Genomic DNA, 24484 nt, shown 5'->3' on the forward strand with positions numbered 1-24484 from the left:
TCACTTATCTCAGTTAACATAATGCCCTCAAGTTCCATCTACATTGTTGCAAATGGCAGGATTTCCTTCTTTCTTGTGAGTGAATATATATTACTCATTATATAATAATCACATACATGTATCTCACATCTTCTTTATTCATTTATCCATTAACAGACAGGCTGTTTCCATATCTTAGCTGTTGTGCATAATGCTGCAACAAACGTGGGGGTGCAGATATCCTTTTGATATCCTGTTTTCATTTCTTTTGGATATGTACGCAGGAGTGGGATTACTAGGTCCCATGGCAGTTCTATTTTTAATTTTCTGAGGAACTTCCATACTGTTTTCCATAGTGGCTGAACTGATTACATTCCCACCAATAGGACACAAAGGTTCCCTTTTCTTTACATCCTTGCCAACATTTGTTATCTCTTGTCCTCTTGATGATGGCCATTCTAACAGGTATGAGGTGATATTCATTGTGGTTTTGATTTGCATTTACTTGATGATTAGTGATGTTGTTTTCATGTACCTCTTGGCTATTTGAGAGTTATTACTAAATTTATCTACTGCCATTCTCCTCTGAAGTTATGCTTTTTCAATTTTGGAATTAATCAAACATTCATTTGTAAATCCTAAATCTCTTGTTCAGCTGTGAAATGTATAATTATTCCACTGAATTGACCAAATCTGCTCCCTGTACAAGGCAGAGTGAGCAGGGGCCTTAGGGAGAAGAAACCTAACAGAATATCCTTAGCTTTAAATATATAAAAACACTCTTTGACTATAAGTAAATATGCAATGTTAGACTCATCCAAGAATATAAGGCTGTATTCATTTTAAGAAGAAATTGCAGTCATTATTATTGCTACATTTACAGATCTCTGGACATCTGCAGACAATCTGCTGGGTAGGAATACAGCATATATAAGGGACAGCCTTGTGAGAAGTCATAATGAGTTAAGACAGGCCACAGAATTTGCCCCCAAATATTTCCTTTACTGATATTCCATGGGTCATATTTTATTTCTTCAAAGCAATAGATTAGGGGATGACAGTCATTAAGTATTGTCTTTAAATTGTTAATGTGCTTTTGTCCCTATTAAGTATATTTACATAGACAATTTTGTCTGATTATCTACAAGGTGCAAAGAGATGGCCTGAATCAAAAAGCTGAAAAAGTTTCACTTGGAGAAGTCAACATGACAAGCACATGCTCAAAGATTAAGACAAAGGAGGTACAGGTGAACACAATAGAGCAGAGAAAGAAAGCTCAGCATCACTCAGTCCCTCATTTCTTCTTCAATTCTTCCATGTGAAAATATGTAAATGGGTAGAAAATCAATAAGAATAAAGAACATGTACTGAAAAAAGACTAAAAGTGGGGCGCCTGGGTGGCACAACGGTTAAGCGTCTGCCTTCGGCTCAGGCGTGATCCCGGCGTTATGGGATCGAGCCCCACATCAGGCTCCTCCGCTATGAGCCTGCTTCTTCCTCTCCCACTGCCCCTGCTTGTGTTCCCTCTCTCGCTGCTGTCTCTATCTCTGTCGAATAAATAAATAAAATCTTAAAAAAAAAAAGACTAAAAGTGTTAAGGTAATAGAATCATTGGTGGCTTGCAAGGAATTAAAAGTTGGGGATAGAGAAGAAAGCATGACAGTTTGAAGACAGAGGAAGACAGCATGATAGACAGTCTAGTATCTTTTGAGCCCTCATAATGAAGAGTAACAATATCATTTACAAACATAGCAAAGTCAGTCTGGGGAAATAAAATAATGAGCAATGATTTTAGTTTTGAAAATGTGAACTTTGTAAGATATCCATTCTGCCATGAATTAAGAAATGAAGATATGCAGTTGGGACAAGATGTTGGTGATATGTGTGTGGCAGACATACACATATACAAAGAATGTGAGAGTCCATCACTTTAAGAAAGCCACGTCAGGAAGAAAGAAAACAGAGCTAAAGATGATGGAGTGACTCCTATCTCAGACTTTGACTCCAGGGAACATGACCTAAGACTAGATGTCTTGGATGGGCAGAGTAAAATCAAGAAAAAATTGTGAGAGAGATATGGCTATATCCTAGAAATGTAAGAGAGAGAGTCTTGATTGAGGGGATAATGGTCACTGGTATCAAAGGTTGTTATAAAGGACAAAAATAAAAGTTAATTAGAAATTTTGGATGACAAAAATTTGAGGGGACAATTTCAGTAGGGTAGTACAGATACATTTTCCCAAGAAATTTTGATATAGAAGGATGAAAAGATTTTGAATGATTGATGGAAGAAATGGCAGGATCCAAATCCTGTTATTCAAAGCATATATGTAAAACAGAAAATCAAATGAAAAATAAGAACAGAGAACACAACTGTTTTGGCTGTAGTGTGACTAGAACAACTCCGTGACTTTTATACCTTCTTCAGTACCATCTCTTCCTCTCCTCTCTCCTTCATTGGTTTAGAGGAAGAGTAAGGAATATTAGGGAGAAGTATTAGAGAGATTAGATTAAAATAAAAAGTGAGAGGTGTGAAAATTCTGAGAGGATTTATGTGTGACAGGTATCTGGGCCTCACTTAGATAAAATGGCTCAGTAAAGGCTCTGGGGATACCTATAATTCTGCCTAAATTACCTCACCAAGCTAGGATGTAAGGTTAACTTTAAATTAACCTTTACTAAGGTAGAATATGGAAATCTAGGTAGAAATGGTGAACTCCATCCTTTGAAATAAAAACAAAGGAACAAAGTCAAATGTATCTTTCAGGTTATATCTCAGATGGCAGTTAGAAACAATATTAAGTTCTTTATACCTTTCTTACTTCTTGTTTCTTATAACCTATCTATGACCAAGCAGCCCAAATGAAAAGGACTAAGATGCTTATTACACAGGGGCTTCAGAAAAGGGGCGGCTGAATAGCAAGGTTTGGAGAAGAACTTCTATGATATATCACATACTGACAACTACTAAAGGAAAGGGGAGTTTGGTGCAATGTTGGGGCCAGGGACCCCAGAGTCTCCTAAAAAGAAGATGATGTGTCATCAGTCTAAATTGAAAGTCAATTACTGGGCTGAAGCACTTGAAAGTGAGGTTATGAGGCCCTACCTGATCTTGTTGACAGTAGGGAGATAAAAAAACAGAGGGGCAATGTCAGAAAGTTTGTTGGGCTTGATGACCATCTAGATATGAAAGATACTCTCAGATATTGAGAAAGATCATTGAAGAATGAAAACCTTCATATCCTTGTGTAATGACAATTTTAATTTAAACACAGTTTGGTGATGAGTTTGTTTTAATAGTATGATATCATAAACTATAGCAAATATTCTCATGAGCTCTATCTAAATATTTTTCCACATTTATATTTTTGGGGGGTTTTGGTTGTATCTTTCTATAGAACATGAGAAAGCATGAAGAAGGAAGTGCAAAGTTGGAAAGCTTTTGAATCCTAAACTTCTTTAAGGGAAACTGTGTAAGTGAAAATTTGGAACTACAGGGTTTATTCCATGGTCACGCATTAAATTTGCTTAAAATCATATGGACTTGTTTTAGAATGTATGGGGTCATTCCTAGTGCTATAAAACCGGTAAGGTTTTATCAGTAAAACTGTGGATACTATCAACTGATTTGAATATAGGAAGAGCACAAAGGCCTTAATAGTTCATGAGGAGTAGCATTTCATCCTTGCACTGATTTTTTTTCTTTCTTAGAGAAAAAGAATTATTTTTGAGTATAATAAAAACATTATCAGCTACATTTCCTTTTTTATACAACAGATGTTCTAAGGGCTCAGAGGACAGGAGTTACCCCTGTTCACCTCTTCACCACATCACCATTAGCCACTCTAAGACTGCCCTGGATAATGCAGAAGAGGGTCAAGGGCAGAGGCTTCTGAATTCATCATGAATCGATTCACTCTCCCAGCTGAACACCTCTCTCCTGCCTCTAGGACAGCACATCAGCAACAACGAATCATTGCAACCATGACTCCTCCGTAATGGCCCAGGCTTGGGACTCAGCCCTGCCCCAAAAGATGCAGGAGGGTGCAATGAAGGTGAGATGAAGCAATCTTGATATTCTTCCCTGGAGCAAGAACGCAGATAAGGGGCAAGGATGAAATGCCTAAAATACAACTGATAATACACCATCAGAAAGAAGACAACACTAAAGTGAATAAGCATAAATTGATTACAAAGGCTTTCTTTATTAGAACCCACAAATGAATTCTATTTGTAATTAGGAAACATTATTTAATATTTAAAGTAAGTGACTGAGTTCACATTTTATTTAGCAGAAGAGTTTCACTTTCTCTCTCTCCTAGAGGCCTCTCGGTGATCAATTTTAAAACAACCAGTGTTCTTCCTCTGGTTTAAGGGATCCATTATCCCTTAGTAGTACGGAATAACGTAGTGTGATTATGATTGTATGATTCTGACCTATTTCATAGCCTCCTTAAGTAAGTTTTTCACTCTATGACAAAAGGATCAATAAGGCAACAGTGGTTGGTACTAGAAGGGTAGGCTCATGGCTATGACAGCGAGACCTCCTTGATGAGATGGCTGCTTTCCTACTCTGACAGGTATGTCCACTCCCCAGTGGACCATGGACTTTCTAGTTAAACCTAAGGGACAAGAGAACGGGAGACTTGGAAATGTCATTGTTTGAGAAAACCTCCTTTATCTTTGATTTAAACATGTAGATGGACATGAATTAATATAATACACTCCTGTATTCCTTCAACTTCCTTACTCTGTATCCCAGATAAGAAGTGAACAGGGGTATCTTCATGAATTTGTAGCCTGTATATTTGTAGCACAGGGATCCACATTTAGAAGGGCTCATATTTGATTCAATGCTCTACTGTTACCATCTTAAAGTTCATAAAAATTTTTGAACAAGGGGTTCTGCATTTTCATTTTGCACAGGGCCCCATAAATTATATAGCCAGTTATGGGAATGGAGTTGTGGAAAGTGTTAAATTTGGGAGCAAGAACCATGTTATTAATTAGCTCAACCCTTCCCCTCTCCTCCTCTCTTTGGGATCAGCCCACTTGGAGAGTATATAGTTGGATCGATTCTCCACTTGTAGGAAGCTTAGTGGTAAAGAAAATATTCTTGTGGGCAAAATTGTGGTTTTCCAGGCTGTCTCTGATGAGGTGGATAGGTCTGCCTAATTCTGGGGCACATACTAGTCATATGCCTAAATCTTGTTTGCCATTAGTGCTGTTACTATTGAAACTGATACTTTTATTTCTCTCTACCTGATCTTTTATGTATCTCTCATTTTGGTTTAGAACTCAGGTAGGTGATAGAGTGGTTCAAACGCCAATGAGAACTACATGTCTTTGGCAGAAAGCACTTTCCATCAACTGAGACGGCTGGCAGCCTTTCAAGAGTGAAGTATTCAGTTACAGACCCTTGTTCTTGATGGGGAATAGATATGTGAGAATGGCAAATGTGGTTAGAAAAGAAGTACACACAGATTCCTACACTCAAAAGTCTCTGCCCTACTGCTCAAATAGAGATGTGTTTAGATTAATGAATACTGTCTTTTAAACTTTAAATATACCTTGAAGGAGTAAGTTCATGAAATCTTCATAATGTGGTCTTACTTAAGTACTTTAATCAAATTTGTATCCTTCTAACTGAGATAAACCAACTTGCTGAACTGGCAAATTTAAGTAGAAAAAAATACATTTTTAAATATTAAATGGGAAGCATAATGTTTTTGGGAATCAGGGAGAGGGTCTTCGTAAGATTGGGAAGGGAAGATGATCAAAAGAAGAGAGCCAACCTTGCAGTTTTTCATAGTGCCCTAGTGATCTCAGCTTCCTGCACAAATCCCCCAAGTCCCTGAAAATCATCTCCTTTGAGAGCTTTTCTACTGTTAACACAGGTGGCCAATAGCATGAACTACAGAAAAATCAATCAGCAAACTTCTAAACTAGCTGGCACCATCAATCACCACCCAGAGTACGATGCATTAAAAACTATGACTTTGAGAATATCAAGTCTCTGTTTTTCCCCTGGCCTGATGCATCTTCTTTGGCCAATGATACGGGCAGGATAAACAATCCAAAAAAATAGGATACTAGGAAATCTTAGAATGACCACAGGGCATGAAGAGAGCCCGTATTGTCCATTTCCTAGCCTTGGCTGGGGCTTTCATCCAAGAACTGATGATCTGTAGCACTGCTGAAACAATGTGGATAAGCAATCATATAATATTTTTTTAAAGATTTTATTTATTTATTTGACAAGAGAGAGAGACAGCCAGCAAGAGAGGGAACACAAGCAGGGGGAGTGGGAGAGGAAGAAGCAGGCTCCTAGTGGGGGAGCCCGATATGGGGCTTGATCCCAGGACTCCGGGATCACGCCCTGAGCCGAAGGCAGACGCTTAACGACTGAGCCACCCAGGCACCCCACATAATATTTTTTTATTCAGATTTATCTAATCAATCAGTGGGAGAACGACAATTCAGCATTCCTCAAACAATTTTACACATAAGCCCTATTCACTGACCCTATGTCATCAGTATTTTCATCAAGAACCTTAACAAATGCTTTAGAGGAAGCCACAGCGTTAAATACTCTTGAATTCATTTACTCTAAATTTTCTCTTCATAATGCTATTACCACAGAGTGGGGTCCTTTCAATAAACTCATCTGGAATAGCACCGTGTGTAGCTCTGACCAAAGATTCAAGGCTATTTGGTCACATGCCTTTTTGTTCTTGGTTAAAAGGATACAACCCATTCCACACATCTAACAGTTTTCTTGCTTTCTTTCTCTTTCTCCACAAAACTCTTTCCTTCAAGTTGGGCAAATCTGCACAATTTCTCCTGAGTAACAAACTGCATCTCTTGATGCCTTTCCATCCTGTGTATATCACACATCTAAAAATCCTTGCTAAACATACATTAACTTTTTGTTTGCTTCTATCTTTTTATCAAAATAGCTTTACATAAAATATAACAAGTCAAACGACTGACAACTATAAAGAAAAGTTACTTATCTCAAATTGTGCTTTTATGAAACTGGTTGTTTCCTCTCTGGTTACCAACTTCAAAAACATGGTGCAAAAATCAGCCAAACAAACAAACAAAGTCTCCTCTTTACAGTGAGGCTCATTTCTGTCTGGTTGTGCTGTACGTTATAAAAGCATATATTCTAATGTCAAAATCCACCTTAAAAGACCAAGTGCTTTCCAATAAGTCAAATGGATCTTTCTGTATCAACACAGTTTCTTTCCAGAATGTGATCGAAAGGCGCCCATCATTTGGTTTCAGAGATAGACCACAGACTCCCTGGTATCCCAAAATGATCTCAGTGCTATCCCAGGTTCTTATGACCATTAGCGAATAACTCCAGTTGGAAGACAGATCACTCTCAGTGGAGGGAAGGTGGTCACTGTGCATACAAAAGTGAGTAGAGAACATGAAGCTCTCTCACAGCTGCTTGCAGAGTGGTTTGATTAGGGACACACTGAAGACATCAAGAGCTACATTTAACCACTATGAAAACCTCTTCCAGTCTTACCGCTCCAGATGGGAGTTAAAACTGACTTCAGGAAGCTAAGGCGATAGCAGGACACACCTAGATGATGTGTAATTAAAATAAAACCAGAATTTTCAGGAAAAAACAGGCCAGATTCCTTTTGTATTAGTTTTCTGTTGCTGCATAACAAATTGCCACACAGTTAGTAGATGAAACCTTCAATACATTTATTATCTAACAGTTTCTTTGGGTCAAAAGCCTGGCACATTTTAGCTGGATCCTTTACTCACGGTCTCACAAGGCTTAAGGCAAAATGCTGGCCCGCTGTATTCTCATCTGGAGAATCAATCAGGAAAAGTTCTGCTTCCAGGCTCCCTCTGGTTGTTGGCAGAATTTGTTTCCGACTGAAGGCCCTCTTTTCTTGTTAGATGTCAGCCAGGAATTATCCTGAAACAACTAGAAACCAAACTCAAGTCCTTGCCATGGGGCCTCCTTCATTGGCAACTCACAGCATGGCTATCTGCTCCCTCAAGGCCAGGAGGAAATGACTAACTTCTATTTGTGATCTCTAAACTCCCTTTACAACTCTCACCCGATTACATTAGGCTTAACCAGGGTAATCCCCCTTTTGATTAACTCAAACTTGACTGAATAGGGGGCTTAATTACATTGGCAAAATGTCTTCAACCTTTGCTATATAATGTAAACTAACCACTGGAGTGATAGTTCTTTTATGCATAGATGATATTTTCATTTATACATTGAAGGGGAGGGGATTCAGGGCATGTACACCAGTGGCTCAGAAACTTAGGACCCATGTTACAGTCTTGCCTACAACATCTGTATACCATCAGTCTGCTAGCATTTCAAGACTTTTAAGGAACAACAAAAATAGTATGCCTACCTCTGTTACCTATAGACTTGATCAAGTGGTGTGCTTAAGGTCCGTTAAGTGTTGGGAAGTTTGGGAAAACAGCCATCATTATTTCTCCTTCTTTTGGCTTCCTTACCAGTGTGAGAAGAAAGAGACAAGAACTGAGTGGGACCAAAAAATCTAGCAAAATTACCAATGGTGAAACTAGTAGGGAACACAGCAGGGTCTTCTTACCTCCTTTCTTGATTTAGACTTTGTTATTCCTAGTCTGTTATGGGGGCAGGGCAGGGAGGGTTGGAAGATACTGGAATGCTAAAGCAGACTCTGTTTGTCTCTTTTCCACATGAAGGGAAGTCACCTGTTTGCTGATATCTAGAAGAGAAAACGAGACCAGAAAGACATGGACGTAGCTTGGCGCTGTTTGAGCTTCAAGGCAGTGAATCTACTCTCCAGTTAACAAGGCTCATCGGTCAGCATAGACTACGTTGTGAGGCAGGAACAAGAAATCACCAAATCTCAGTGGTTAACATACCCAAGGATACTTCTTGTTCACGCTACAAGTCGAACACTGGTGAACAGGCCTTTTCTTTTTATCAGTCACTCGGGGACCCAGGCTAATGGAAGCCTTATCTGGACCTGTGCTTCTTCAATCACTGCAGCAGCAGTCAGAGGAGGGCTGCAAATCACCCCTCTTAACATACATAGTGCAGAGTAAAACACACGGCACTTCTGCTCAGTTTTTATCGACCTGAGCAGTTTACACGGCCACAGTGGGAGGCAGGAAATGCAACCCTACCATGTGGCTTGGTATGAGAGAGAACCATGAGAGAACCAAAAATATTGGTGGACAGCATTAACAGCTACCACACACGGCTTAGTGAATGTCAGTCCTCCCCGTGGATGGCACTGGAACCAAGGAAGGCCCCAAAGGTATTTACTCCAATACTGTCCCCTACAAGAGAGTAGAGTAAATGATCTCTATTGGAAAAGTGAATAAAGAAATATAACCATTTCCTCTTAATAGTAAGTACAGGCAACAGAAAATGCTATGAAACAGCCCCGTAGTGCCACACCTCACCTTCGTTTACATCGCTTCAGTGAGAAGCTAACAATTGCAACTCTCTCAAGGCTGCCTTGCAGGCAGCTGAGAGTGGTCCTAGCCCCACATGATGGGCTCCAAATAGGAAGAGGGAGACGGTGCCTGCCACATTTTAGGAGGCTGCCTTCAAATTCAGGCTGCGTGTCTGGAGTTGCTGTGCCGAACAGGATCTGTGAGCTGGCTCTGTGCTGGGTGAGAAGTGTAAAGCCTGGTGCCAGAATGCGAGTGCACATCAAAATCCTGGCACGGGTGCTCTTTAGAAACGGACAGAAGACCAACTAACATACGGCTCATTCTTCTCACGTCATAAATGGAAGGCATTAATCACTGGGAGGCCTCCCAGAAATTAAAGTTCATCTATTGGTTATGGGGTGTCAAAAGGCAAATGTGGAGTGTTTTAAATTTGCTTACTTTTCCTGTGATATAAAATACAGGTTTCAAATGCTGGCTTTATCATCAAAACAGGCTCCTGGCCCTGCCAAAGCTAACATAAAGAACCCAGAACTCCACACAGGTTTCTCATTTATAGCATAATTTCCTCCAAAGACAGCTATTTTAAAATGTAGATTAACCCTTAATGTCTAAATTTTCCAAACTGAAACTTTGAAACAATGAAGTCCCATCTGCCAGCACTGAAAAACCAAGTGGCAAAGGAGTCGCCTGCAGCTCTCTACAGTGAGGGCCAGAGTCTACTGCCCGGCCTGCGGACTCTGCACGCATCGTCAGGTGCCACACTCCACCCCTGGGGAGTCCTCCCATGGAGAGGGAACTGTGGTGCTCTCAAACTACAAATTATAATCTGATCAAAGAAGAAAGGAATTCATAATCTTGTTTTTCTTCTTGAGAAAGTCCTCAAGTGAGTGTGTATCATGACCACTAAGTAAAACAATTCAAGCAAAGCAGTAACTCCTTAAAAGTGATCATCCTCCATTCATCATTCAGTCTGCAGGGTGTAAATATGAGTACACACAAACCAATGACTTCATGTTCATCTCCAAAATGCACTTATGTATTTCTTGACCTAGATTAAAAATTTTTGCCTAAGGAAGAAGTGATAGTTTAAACGGCCATAGATCGGGGCGCCTGGCTGGCTCAGTTGGGAAAGCATGCAACTCTTAGACTTGTAAGTTCAAGCTTCACTTTGGGCATAGAACCTACAAAAAAAATGAATAAATAAAACATTTTTTAAAATACAAAATACAAGGGGCGCCTGGGTGGCACAGCGGTTAAGCGTCTGCCTTCGGCTCAGGGCGTGATCCCGGTGTTCTGGGATCGAGCCCCACATCAGGCTCTTCCGCTATGAGCCTGCTTCTTCCTCTCCCACTCCCCCTGCTTGTGTTCCCTCTCTCGCTGGCTGTCTCTATCTCTGTCGAATAAATAAAAATAAAATCTTTTAAAAAAATACAAAATACAAAATAAATAAAGAGCTGCAAATAGGTGACCTGCATGTGTGTATGTGTGTGTGTGTGTGTGTGTGTGTGTGTGTCTGTGAATGTGTGCATTTACCTGCACAATGTCATTACAAATTAAACCTGAATGACGTGATGTGGGGCATAAACTTTTAATTTCCACAAACCTCACCAGTCTTTATCATCTCTCTCACTCTTTTTTTTTTTTGAAAGACAGGGAGAGGAGCAGAGGGAGAGAGAGAATCTTAAGCAGGCTCCACACCCAGCACCGAGCCTGACATGCGGCTCGATCTCAAGTCCCTGAGACTGTGACCTGAATGGAAATCAAGAGTCAGACTCTTTAACCAGCTAGCCACCCAGAAGCCCCTAGTCCTTATCATCTTAAAGTCTGGTTTACTCAATAACGTTACCTGTTCTAGTCATATAGACGTTTGAGTATGTGTGTCCTACTTTAGTTTTTTAATTAGTCAAGCAACATTTTTATTTTTTTAGTATGTTAATAAATTTTATTTTGTGAATCATACATGTTACATATATATTTAATTTACAAAATAGTAAACTTATTAAAATTGTTTGGTTTATTTCACTCCTACAATTTTAACAAATGGTGAAATGGTATTTTTTTTTCATGATAAGTGTACTCTTTAACCCCCATAACCTATTTCCCCCATCCCCCCCACCTCCCTGTGGGTAACCATCAGTTTATTCTCTGTAGTTAAGAGTCTATTTTTTAGTCTGTCTCTGTCTTTGTGTGTGTGTATGTTCTACTTTAAAGGAACTTATAGAGGAAGACATTGGCACATAAACATGCCCCAGAATTGTGTCCACCTTTGAGAGCTTACTGAACTAGAGACAGAGTAAAGATAACTCATATGCAAAAATGAAAATGACTAGTCCTTATGTTCTTATTTGGACCGTTCCCATAGCATGAAATTTCATCTGTGAAATGGAATAACACTGCATGGAAGTTGAGCACAACAGACATGAAGAAGGATCTAAACCCAGGGCCCAGCACACAGCAGGCACTCTATAAGCATCAGCAGGGACGGTGATGATCCTTAAGCTGCAAAATTAGTTTTAAGCAGAGACGTGACTAAGAATTTAGGCTTTAGTGTCTGCAGGCCTGGGTTCAAATCCCTGTTTCACCATTTGCCAGTTGTGTGGCTTCACAGGGACACACACTGGAATGAACAGTGTGTGAGATGTCCCAAAGGAGAGGAGTAATTAGAAGAGACTGCACCGATAAAAGAAGATAAGAGCACTAAGGAGAATCAGTCTCTAAGGTTTAAGATTTAGAGGCATGAGATGATCAGAAATCCAAGATAGAGAAAACTTTTAAAAAGACAGGTTATTAATACTGCCAGATTCTATTACATAATAAGTAAGATTATTGTCAACAGACCCATGGAACCTGAAACAGAGGACTTTAAACTTAGACCCTTTTTTGGTATCACTCTCTGAATCTCTACTCTGATGTGTTGTTGAAGTAACACTGGAGTAGTATAGTTCTTATGAATTCTAAACAAGGCTCAGGACTCAAGAGAGTTTGGTCTTAGGGTCCAAACACATAACTAAAGGACTTGGCACAGGAACCCCAAGGACTTCGCTTTTCTGAACCATGTCTGCAGAATCAGGCTTTCTCTAAAGAAATCATTTTCAACAGGAACAGAACATAATAAAAAGCTTCAAACTGATTAATAACGGAGTAATTGCTAGAAAACACCTTCTTTCCCTCAGCACTGAGTACTTCCTGATAAAAAATATTTTTAAAACAGAACATTTAAATACAATCACTAATGAAATGTAAATATTAAATAAGATAAACATCTGTCATAGAATCATCATTATTTATTCTCCATGCTTGCGAATTTATCCCTGCCCTTTATTTCTCTTCCAAATACTCATTTTACTTTTTTTAAAAAGTGACTGTCTATCATTGGATTAAATATAAGCCTTTGGAGAATAGAAGCTGCTGCCACATACCTTTCTTTACACATGCCTCTAGTGAATTCAATTTTGTGACCTTATTTGGCTTTCCAATCCAGTGAGAAGTAACTTATTTTAAATAAAGGAGGAAGTCAACTTACCCTTAAACCCAGAGGTTAATCTCCATGTAAGCCATCTGTGGCATATTTAATTGGTATGGGAAATTTTGCTAGGACAATTTTGCAGGGGCTTCATAGAATGCTCTTCAGAAAGCACCCCCTGGATTTCATGAAATCACCACAGTCTTCATGCTCAAAATAACATCTCCAGGCAAAGGGTTCATGTGTTGTGAATATAGGGTTTTTAGAGGTTCACATAGAAATATTGCATAAATTTCAAGGGAAGATTTCAGTTCCTAGAATAGGTCCACTTTTTGTACCAAACAGGTTCCAAATATTAATTTCATCTAAGTCCTTATTTAGCAAATATTTACTGAGCACTTACCATGAGCAGTATAGGAAATATGGAGATATTAGATATTAACAACACAGGTCTTCAGGCAGAAGGAAATTAACATTATTGAGGATCAACTGTATGCTTTACTATTAGATTGAGGATGTTTCTACCAGCACATTAATATAGACAATACAGGGCTGCATATACATTTCACAGAGACTCTGTAACTGTTTAACACATGGTATGAGTTCAAAGGTTTGGAAGTCATTTGTGGCTGACCATAGAGGTTTCATGGAGCAGTTGCTGTTTCTACTTGGAAAACCTAAGATTTTAGTTGGTATCATTGGAGGCTACCCAAGGAGATGGAGATGGTATAAGCAGTCACTAGCATCTGAAAATCTAACTATGTTAGGGAAGGAGTGTAGTCTAAGTTTCTTAAGAAAAAAGATTCCTCCAGGAGGCTGTCATAGAGGGGACGTTGGGAGCATATGGTGAGGTCTTTAATGCCAGTGTGGGGCTTTTTATTAACTCGGTAGAGAGGAGGATGCTATAAAGGTTTGATAATGACATGTTTTAGGAAGATCAATTTGTCAGAGATGCATATGAAAGACTGGAGTAAGAAAAATTTTGGGGTAGTGTGTCCTATTGGAAGACCAAGACCTAAATAATCTAAGCACAAAAGGTTAAAGATTTCAGTAAAATACTGATTTTAAGTTTCAGTATCTGGAGTATATAGGCCAAATTAACAGAAATAAAGCATCTAAAAAAAAAAAAAAAACAGGTTGGAAGGGCAGGGTGAGGGCAGTTTTAGGTTAGGTGAGTTGGAGATGACCTCAGTGTATATGTAGAGTGAAGTGGTGCTTAACTAGGGCATGTCCTATACACACTGAAGATGAGGCAAGCTTCATCCCATCATCTGCAACAATGAACAGTATTACAAATTTGTACAACCACCACATACAGCAACACTGATAGTGGTCTTTGGGCGTATTCCCTTTTCAAGTTCAACTGTGAAATGGAAATAAGTTGAACTTCAGTAATTCTTTTGATAAAATTATGAATATTTGCTAACGCCAGAGGAGAGCAGCAGTTGGTTTTATACTTTTCAGAAATGCATAAAAGAAAGAAATAGAAAAACACAAGTCTTTCAGGTCTGCTTGATTTGTTATTGTTCAGGGGGAAAAAGCTGTAATTATTTCATCTAGTTAAAAGAGAGGATATAGTCTAGGGCTATCCTGAATAAACCAAATTTAGATAAACTGTCCAAATAAAAGGAAACACAATACCGTAAGTTAAAATTTTATACCTCCCAGCCAAATAGTTTTAAAAATTTCCCTATCTTTGCAGTTTACAAAATACCAAGATGCCAGGTGGAGAGGTGCCTTTCCCTCACTGGCTCTTCATCCTTCCCACACCCCATATCACCTTCATTCTGCCTCCTGTTTCCTCCTATATGGGTAGCACAATTTGAACAATATTTAGGCTTATTGGTTGCAATATAAATATTTAACATAGTAAGTAGAAGTTTAGCCACATGTCTGCCACTAACTTCACTTGTAGTAATATGATTAAGTTACTGTTTGCTTAATTAACCTCTGGATCTGACTCATCATAAGGATGTCATAGTTCGAACATTTTTAAACTATAAAACAAGGGTATCAACCTAATGATATGCATAAAAATCACTTTAATGTGTTTATTTGTATAGGTATCATTGCAATGACAAATCCATAGAGATTAAACAAGTCTGAACAAAGGATAATTTGCAAGCACCTACCAACTGAAAAATCGGTCATGCCTATTTTAGCTACACAGACAGACAAACTAAAGGTTATTATCTGGGCAACTAGAGTTTTGAAAAATGCTGTAACTGCTTGAACATTTCAGGAACCATTTTCTTGGTAGTAGGTATGAACTTTCCGAATAGTTATGACATTTCTCCAACTTTACCTTGTTGTAGATCTTCATCTTTACACTGAAAACCTTGTGTAACAACACAGACTCTGTCTATTGCATTGTTTCCACTAAACATGTTCAAAAAGTGATTGATCATATATCTTTAGCATGCCAGAAGAATGGAGAATGAGAAGTAATCTTGCCAATATATTGATATTTACTGGTTACAGGAGTTACAATTTTGCTTCAAATACCTGTCACCAAAATCTCCATCTGAAATTATCCATTTTAGTTAAGACACCATCTTTTTTCTCTGACCCAATAAATATAATATATAAATAATATTACAAATTCTCTGATATGTTTCATTACACCCATATCTCCAGTTCCACTCTAATAAAGACTTTAATCAACTCATATATACAATTTCCAACTGATCTTATTGCCACCGGACTCTTCCCTCTCTGATTTTTTTAATATCCATTTGCCAAATTAGTCCTCTCTTTAATCATGCTGTTCCAGAATTTACGATTTCTGGTACTTATATATGTAAATCCATAATCTCCAACAATCTGGTCTTGCCTATATAATTTTTATTGCCTATATCATTTTACTTTCCATGACCGGCCAGCATGAGCTTTCAGCTCAAGTTTGATTAGTTTCATTCACATATTCTGCCTCTTCCCCAACCAGAAATCCCTCCCATCCTTAAGACCCATCTCAAATACGGCTTTCCCGGGAATGTTTACTTGCCTTACAAACCATACAAAGTGTCTTCCTACTGTCCATTTCGCTTACCCTACAATTTTGGATTCTGCCTTGTGTTATTTTGTAATTCTTAAATGGAATAAGTTCTTTCCTACACAAATTCAGTTGCCTTCATAAAGAATAGCATGTTATATTTGTATCTGACACAACTCAAAACAGAAAAGGTGATCACATAATGGTCATTCAAACCATTAGTTAGATAATTTTAGATCAAGCTGATACAGCCACTCTGGAAAACAGTATGGAGGCTCCTCAAGAAGTTAAAAATACAGCTTCCTTACAACCCAGAAATTGCCCTACTAGGTATTTACCCCAAAGATACAGATGAGGTGAAACAAAGGGGCACCTGCACCGCAGGTTCATAGCAGCAGTGTCCACAATAGCCAAACTGTGGAAGGCACAGAGATGTCATCCTACAGATGAATGGATAAAGAAGATGTGGTTTATATATACAATGTAATATTACTCAGCCATCAGAAAGGGTGAATACCTACCATTTACATCGATGTGGATGGAACTGGAGGGTATTACGCCAAATGAAATAAGTCAATCAGAGAAAGACAATTATCATATGCTTCCACTCATATGAGGAATATAAGAAACAATGCAGAGGGTATATGGAGAAGGGAGGAAAAACTGAATGGGAAGAAATCAGAAAGGGAGACAAGCCATGAGAGACTCTTGACTCTGGGAAACAAATTGAGGGTTGAAAAAGGGGAGGTAGGTGGGGGAATGGGGCAACTGGGTGATGGGCATTATGGAAGGCACATGATGTGATGGGTACTGGGTGTTATACACAATTAAAGTATCATTGAACACTACATCAAAAACTAATGATGTACCATATGTTGGCTAATTGAATTTAAATTTTTTTTAAAAAGATAATTTTAGATCATATGCAATTCAATCTGATAAATGATTTTCCCATTTCCCAAGCCCCTATTTTACTACATGGCACTAGTCCTCTCATTTCCTTCCATTTGTTTTATATGTGTTAGTTTTTAATTCTACTTTTTTTTTTTACATCGTGATTATTTATTTATAACCATTCTTATTTCCAGAAAATTTCAACGTGGCTTACAAGAACACATGTTGGTCTTGCTGCTCACATTAGAAGTAAACAAGAAAAAAATTAACAGAAGAATATAAAATGCTATCTAAATTGAAATGTAAATAAATAAGATATAACAAAGTGCTTTAGTAAGCAGATAAGCACCATGTTAAACTTTTCAACTGGTTGAGATCTCCATGCATATCCGATTTCCTTTCTTTACTTTGTAAGATTTAAGAACATCTTCCAATGGGGGCACCTAGGTGGCTAAGTTGGTTAAGCGTCTGACTCGATTCTGGCTCAGGTATTGATCTCAGGTTCATGAGATGGAGCCCCACATTGGGCTCCCCACTCAGCAGAGAGTCTACCAGAGATTCTCTCTCTCTCCCTATCCCTCTGTCCCTCCCCCCACTCATCCTCTATCTCTCTCAAATAAATAAATAAATAAATATTTTTAAAAAATACCTTCCAATTATGTATGTGGTTCAGTAGTGGTTTGTTTTGTTTTAGCATTTTTATTTTTCTCTTGTTTTAATTTTAATAAAGTCTATAATTCCAAAGAATTTAAAAGAGTCAAATAGTTCTACAAAGTTCTTTATGAAAAACAGCAGACCCCTACGCCTATTCCCATGTTTTTCCCTCCTCGTGGTGACAATTTTTATCTCTTTATCTCTTTAGCTGATTATGTTGTCACTTGTCACCATGTCTCTAATATGCTCTTATTGGTATTTTTAGATGATTAGTTTGATAAAACTCACTATATCTCTAAGTAACATGATTTTTCTTTTTGCTAATTTTTGAGTGAGTTTTAGGTATCATTTATTTACTTACATACTAAATAAGATTAGTATTCAGAACTCTCTCCTCCCACTCCCTTATTACCCCCAACTCAGAATCATTCTATGTCCCATATCACCTTAGTTATATTGTAACCTGTTTAGATTAATATTCAAAGTATATATTATTATGACAATAAATTTAACTCAAAGCTGATGCATATGATAGACTATTTATGTCAGTTTTCTTTTTCTGTAGTTTTCCCTATAGTTATCACATATTTCTTGTTTTATTCATTTGCTTGGTTCCTTTTACATTTATTACTAATTCAGCTCCAAACTCTTTATCAGTTACTAAATCTCCACTCTAGAGGTTCAGCTGTATCAGGTACGCTATCAATTTCATCTACTTAAAAAGGAAGTTTTCTTCCTAAGGAGCCTCTGACCTTATTCTTTCTGAGCAGATTTCCATGTACAGGTAGTACACAGCTCTCATTTGGGGGCTTCCCTTCACTACCCATCTATGCTGGTGGATCTCCAGCTCTGCAAATCTCATGTCTTCATTTTCCTTGTTTTTCTCCTTTGACTAGTGGCACACATTCTCCCATCTTATTAAAGAAATACATGCCTTGAGAAGGTGAATGGTTGAAAATATCCTTAGATTTTTCCCATCACTGATAGCTTCGCTAGACGTACACTTTTTTTTTTTTTAAAGATTGTATTTATTTACTTGAGAGAGAGAGAGACAGCCAGCGAGAGAGGGAACACAGGCAGGGGGAGAGGGAGAGGAAGAAGCAGGCTCCCAGCGGAGGAGACTGATGTGGGGCTCAATCCCAGAACGCTGGGATCACGCCCTGAGCCGAAGGCAGACACTTAACGACTGCGCCACCCAGGTGCCCCTGGACGTACATTTCTAATTAGAAATTATTTTTCTTTAGAATTTTGTTGAAGTCAGTTCTCTATTGCCTCTTATCTTTCAGTGTCATTTTTGAAAAGTCCAGAGTTATTCTGATCATATAGACCTGTTTTTTTCTTCTCCCCGGATTTATATATATATATTTTTCATTTGTCTCTGTAGTTAGGAAATTTTGTGATGGCATGCTTTGGTATGACTCTGCTTTCTACTTTTATATATAGAAACTCAGGAAACAACTGCAATCTGCAAGAAAATTTTCTTGACTTATTCCAAGAAAACAATTAATGTTTTACTTCCTTTTTTTCTTTAAATTTCCTATGGAATACTTATTTTTCAGATATTAGACCTTCTGGACAGGTCCTCTAAATTTCTTATCTTTTCTCTCCCATTTTTAGGCATATTGGCGTTTTGCTCTACTTTCTGGGAGATTTTCTTAAATTTATCTTCCAATGCTTTATTACTATTTTTTTCTCTCAAATTTTATATTTTCAACTGCTCTTTTTTTTGCTCTGTCCATTTTTGCAGTACCCCATTCCTGTTTCATGGTTAAAATATTACTTTTTTTTTTTAAGTTTTATTCTTCCTCATCTGTTTCCTCTCTTTTTCTGATGGTTTTGTTATGATTCCTGTACTACATGTCAGAGACTAACATTGTAATCCTTGGTTGTCTGTCAATATATTTTAGGTAATTATACCATTTTTTAAAGATTTATTTGTTTGAGAGAGAGAGCATGAGCAGAGGAAGGGGCAGAGAGAGAGAGAATCTCAGGCAGACTTCCCACTGAGCACGGAGCCCAACTCGGGGCTCAAATCCATGTCCCATGAAATCATCACCTGAACCAAAACCAAGAGGCAGATGCTCCACTGACTGAGCCATGCAGATGCCCCAATAATTATACCATTTCTGTTTCTCAGTTTCTAAATCCACTTCAAGAAAGAAAGTACAAGGCTTCTGATATTTAAAGATGAAAAGTAAAGGGAAAAAATAACAATGTATATTACATATAACTTTAATAAATTTGAGAGTTTAGTTGAAAAAATTAAAAATTAAAAAGAAGTCAGTCAAAATAAGCCTTTTTAATAATTATAGGAAAATAGTCATTTGCTGCAATATTTGGGAAAATTTTTTACTCTAAAGGAGAAAAGACTTAAAGAGAAATCAGTTTTCTAGCCGCCAAATAGTTTGCCAGATAAAGAAAGTAGAAATTTTTGGCCCATAGAGTGCTTTCAGAGCAAATGAGATTTGTAGTTCTCTCCAAATGTTCTGTAGGAATTTAGATTAAAGTTAGAAAAATGAAAACCTCATTCACAACTAACTAATTTTAAGAGTCTATTAATATCTAGAATCTGCATATTCTTTAGGAGATAGGTAGATAGATAGGTAGATACACAAATACATGATTTTATTCCTAAAGACAATTTATCACATCTCTAACACATCAGCTAACAAAGAAAGAAAAATAAGCAGATTAGTCATACAAGCACTACAGATAATTATTTTCAAGTGAACTTCGCATAAAGAGTAAGTTCTAGAATATAAAAAAGCTTACTCCTAAAAATTAATAACTATTTTAATTAAATTATTTAAGTAAAATTTATGCATATAAAATTACTAGATATTACAAGAAAATTTGAGAACTCTATTTTTTTAAAAATTTAAAATTTTTAAATTTTTTAAATTTAAAAAATTGTTACTTGAGATTTAGATTTAAAAATCATTCTCAAGCCTACAAAGAACCATAACAACACAATTCAAAACCGAACAAACGGAGTTACCAAAAATTTTTAAAAATCACTAAACAACACAAAAACAAAACAAAACAAAACAAAACAAAACACAACAACCCAGTAAACCATGCAGAAGAATAAAAATTAGAATGGTATGTCTTACCTACTAACACAAAATTTTCTTGGGGTTTGCTCCTTATTTGATTTCTCTTTGAGTCATAAGCACAGTAAATATGAAAAGACTGACAAATACACTTTACTAAATCCCCAAGAGTTTACAGGTATTAGCTAGAGAATGTTTAAACTTTAAAGTAATGTTTGTAAGAGAAAATAAATAATGTCTTGGATTAATTTAGTTGGATGTGGATTTCTTTCCAAAATGTTCAACAAAATTGATGAAAATGAAAATAATCTGAAGCCATTTAATACCACTAGTTTGAATAAATATAAAGAGTTTTACTAAACACATACACATTAAATGCTATAAGAAGCAAAAAAACTATACACATTTCTGAGATATGCATTCTTTTATCAATGCATATATCAAATATACAGCGCTATATTTTAAAATATACAAACCTCCAGCACCCTCCTCTTTAAATTTTTCAACCAACTTTAACTTAGAACTTGGTGACTCAAAGAAAGTCATTGCTAAAAGGGCAAAGGATTCCAGCAAAGTCTAGGACAAGGAGGCTTTCTCTAGTTTATAAGGAACAACCTCAAACTCAGTCACCAGGCTGTGTCTTCACTGCCACAATCAATGCTGTTTTGCCTCAAAGAGTACTGGAAATGACATGAAAAGCATGGCTATGCTGAACAACAGATAGAGCTGAAGATAAGGCTCTTCCTGAAAAAACGTCTTTCTAACAAAATATATTCAGTTCATGTGACTGAAGGCTGGGCATTACCATGGAAAGGGAGTCATGTTAGAAAGTGAGAGAACTGAATTCTGGTCACATCTTGGTCACTAATTCTGGGACTAAAACATTGAACCTGTCTGTGTGCCACTTTTCTCATTGTAATGGATTATGGTATATAGTGAAATCAGGTTGGGAAGTTGAATGAATTATAGAAGAAACTCCTATTAAACAAGAATAAATTTCAACAGCACACTTCATTGTCCAAAATGTCATTACCAGAGGTAGTCATACTAAAAGAGACTTGGCAATGAGAAAAATTAGATGAGGGGAGGGGAATAAAGAGGAGGGACAGGAGACCTACTTGACAGCCAATTGACCTCATTTATGGAGTGTGGAAAGGATGGAGATAATTTCTCAGTCCAACCATTTCTACCATCAGCTATCTGACACTACTAGGCAGAATGTAATGGTTTTCTTTCCCAAGATTATGAAGATGAAACTATCAGTTAATCAACCATCTTCAATCTAGATATCTACCTACACATAACTTATTTATTAAAAGATCTCTTTCTCAAGCTATTTGGAATAATGTTCCTCAAGAAGAAACATTTAGTTTAAACATTTCAAACTAAATTATGAAGTAAAGAAATGTTTTTACTTTGATTTTTCAAGTCTCTTTGCTGTTAATCTTCAACTTTATACAAAATTCAGTCATGACTTTTTATCATTTAAATCAAGGGTGCTCAATGTATTTTCATTGATCAAGAAGAAGACTAGAAGCTGTTTAAAATGCAACTTTGAGGGGCACCTGGGTGGCTCAGTTGGTTAGGTGTCTGATTCTTGATTTCAGCTCAGGTCATGATCTCAGGATTGTGGGATCAAGCCCCACACTGGGCTCTGTGCTAGGGGTGGAGCTTGCTTAGGATTCTCTCTCTCCCTCCCCCTCTCCCTCTGCCCCTTCCCCCTTCTCTTTCTCTCTCTCTCTCCCTCTCTTTCTCCAAAAAAAAAAAAAAAAAAGCAACTTTGAAAGAGACAAAAATAGATTCACCAAAGGATATACAATAAACTTTTTCACAGATTGTTCATAATACCATACTAAACAAGAAGTATTATCATTGCAATATCTGCAAGAGAATGCAAAGAATAATTCCACCAGATTTTTACACCAGAATTCTAACAATTCTAGTCATGAGAGGTATTGTAAGCCATGGTTTCTGTAAATGGTGCAATTTTATTTTTTGTTGCCTCTTTGTTTTGCAATGACATTGGCTATGTGCCTGGTGCCTTTTATAAGAATACATTTCTAAGTAATATTTAAATAATTTAGCTTTATTATATGGTATTTACAGGAACAATAATAGATATTCATTTAAAACACCATTTAATACTGTATGCAGTCTCTAGTTCCTTCCCCTTTCTCTTAATGGTCAATGGAAAAAATCACTATAAAATTTGAGGCATTAATAAATTTACTAAATGCTTCTTTTCTCTTTCTCTAAGGTTAACTAACTTGTTTTTAAATTCAGCATTTGTTAGATTCTTCAATTCCAAGATTAATTTTTTTTTGTTGCTCTAATGTAATGTTGCATATTCATTTGCAAAACAAAGACACATGGGCAAAAACTTCTGCAATATTGTCTGTCTAGGGACAGCTCTGAGGATTACAATATGCTCAGCTCTCAATTTTTTGAAACAACTTAGGGATGCAATCTTTAGTTGAATTTCAAAATGGATTCTAATTTTTACATGGATCCTTCTGGCAAGGAAATTCTGGGTACCTTAAGGAACTGAAATAAAAAGTATAAGGCATAGATTCTTGAAATCCCCCCTCCATCTAGATGAAAATGAGCATAGGAAAACATACTGTGATAATCCAAAACACTCATTATGAAAATCATGTAAGATTTGAAACTCTCTCTGCAAGCTGCATTTGATTACAAACTTCTCTTGGGACTATGCCTAGGTATTCTTGGGCTTGTGACCAGACTACATTGCTTAGCCTACCAACCATTACTGAACATGCTTTAATATCACTTAACTCCACAAGACCTATACTATGGAGAAGTACACATTTGAACTATACTTTCTATACAGCCCTGATTTTTTCCCCAAAATTTCATATTACACTTAGTAGCATTGTTAAAATGCGCACTTTATCTTCTGTAAAACTGCTGCTCTTATTAGATTTCTGAAAGCAACACTTCTTCTTCCATTGGCACTCCATTACTATTAATCTCTCCTTGCTCTGTACCCATACGTATCTGATGGCAATGCTGGCTCTATTCACACTGCAAAAGGAAATGCCCTGAGTCTCATCCAGTAATGAGTGGCCTGGAATGAAAAGGAGGCTACAGAAGAAAAGATGCAGGCAAAAGGGAGAAGCAGGGTCATAAAGAATATAGTTATTTGAATTATGCTATATTGAATCTTATGACCATGTATATTCATCAGAGATAGTATATATTCAAAAAAAGCTAAGTCAAAATAACTTTTTTCAGGCAGAGTATGGTCTGGAGCATGCAACTAGAAGGGTACCCAATCCTAAAGGAAAGTTGTAAAGAGGCCTTTATATTCATATGGCAAGGGGCAAGGAAGGAGAAACTTTAGATCAATAGTCCTATAAAACACACTTTCATATAACTTAATGTCTCTGTTTCAAACTTTAGTTCCTCTTTAATTCTTAGAGGGTGATGATAAACTCTTAATTTTAACATTTGAGATCCTCCTTAGTTTGACTCTACTTTTTCAGCTAACTTAACATGTCATGACAGTTAGACAATTCTACAACTTTATTTTAATATTTCTTTTGTTGCTTCATCTTCCCTCTAAAACATCCTCCCCTGGCTTCTTTACTTAAGCAAACCCCACTAAGCTTTTAAGATACAGTTAAAATTCTTCTTTGATGCTTTTCCTGCTTACTTCAACTGTATTTATGAACTCCCTTTAGTGACCTCACCTTCTTCTACCATCCTAAAACCCTGTACACTATTTATTTATTAATTCAATAAATGCTTACTCAGTTCCTACTGGTATAAAATTAAATACCTATACAAACAGCAAAAGTATAGTCCTCCAAGATTACAAGCTAGAAACATAAGACAAAGTCATATACAACTACAATTCAAAACATAAATGGCATAGGTAAAGTATAAACACAGTGCTATGGAATGTCAGAAAAGGTAAACTACATTTAGATGGAAGAAATACATATAATTTGGCCGACAAACTTAAAGTATTTCTTGAGGGTG

The 24484-nt window shown here is 37.1% G+C and overlaps 1 long non-coding RNA gene across 1 annotated transcript in view; it reads right to left on the bottom strand.

Moving 5' to 3' along the window:
- LOC113255117 (uncharacterized) overlaps positions 1–24484 on the bottom strand; it is a 913389-nt gene that overhangs the window by 444445 nt on the left and 444460 nt on the right. Inside the window, exons 11-13 of the long non-coding RNA XR_007190393.2 lie at positions 8586–8723; positions 8382–8482; positions 7768–7933 (exon numbers count right to left, since the gene is read on the bottom strand). This is a non-coding gene — a long non-coding RNA (uncharacterized LOC113255117). The remainder of the gene's footprint in view (positions 1–7767; positions 7934–8381; positions 8483–8585; positions 8724–24484) is intronic.

This window comes from Ursus arctos, unplaced genomic scaffold, assembly GCF_023065955.2.
Source record: "Ursus arctos isolate Adak ecotype North America unplaced genomic scaffold, UrsArc2.0 scaffold_5, whole genome shotgun sequence".
Lineage (NCBI taxonomy): Eukaryota > Metazoa > Chordata > Mammalia > Carnivora > Ursidae > Ursus > Ursus arctos.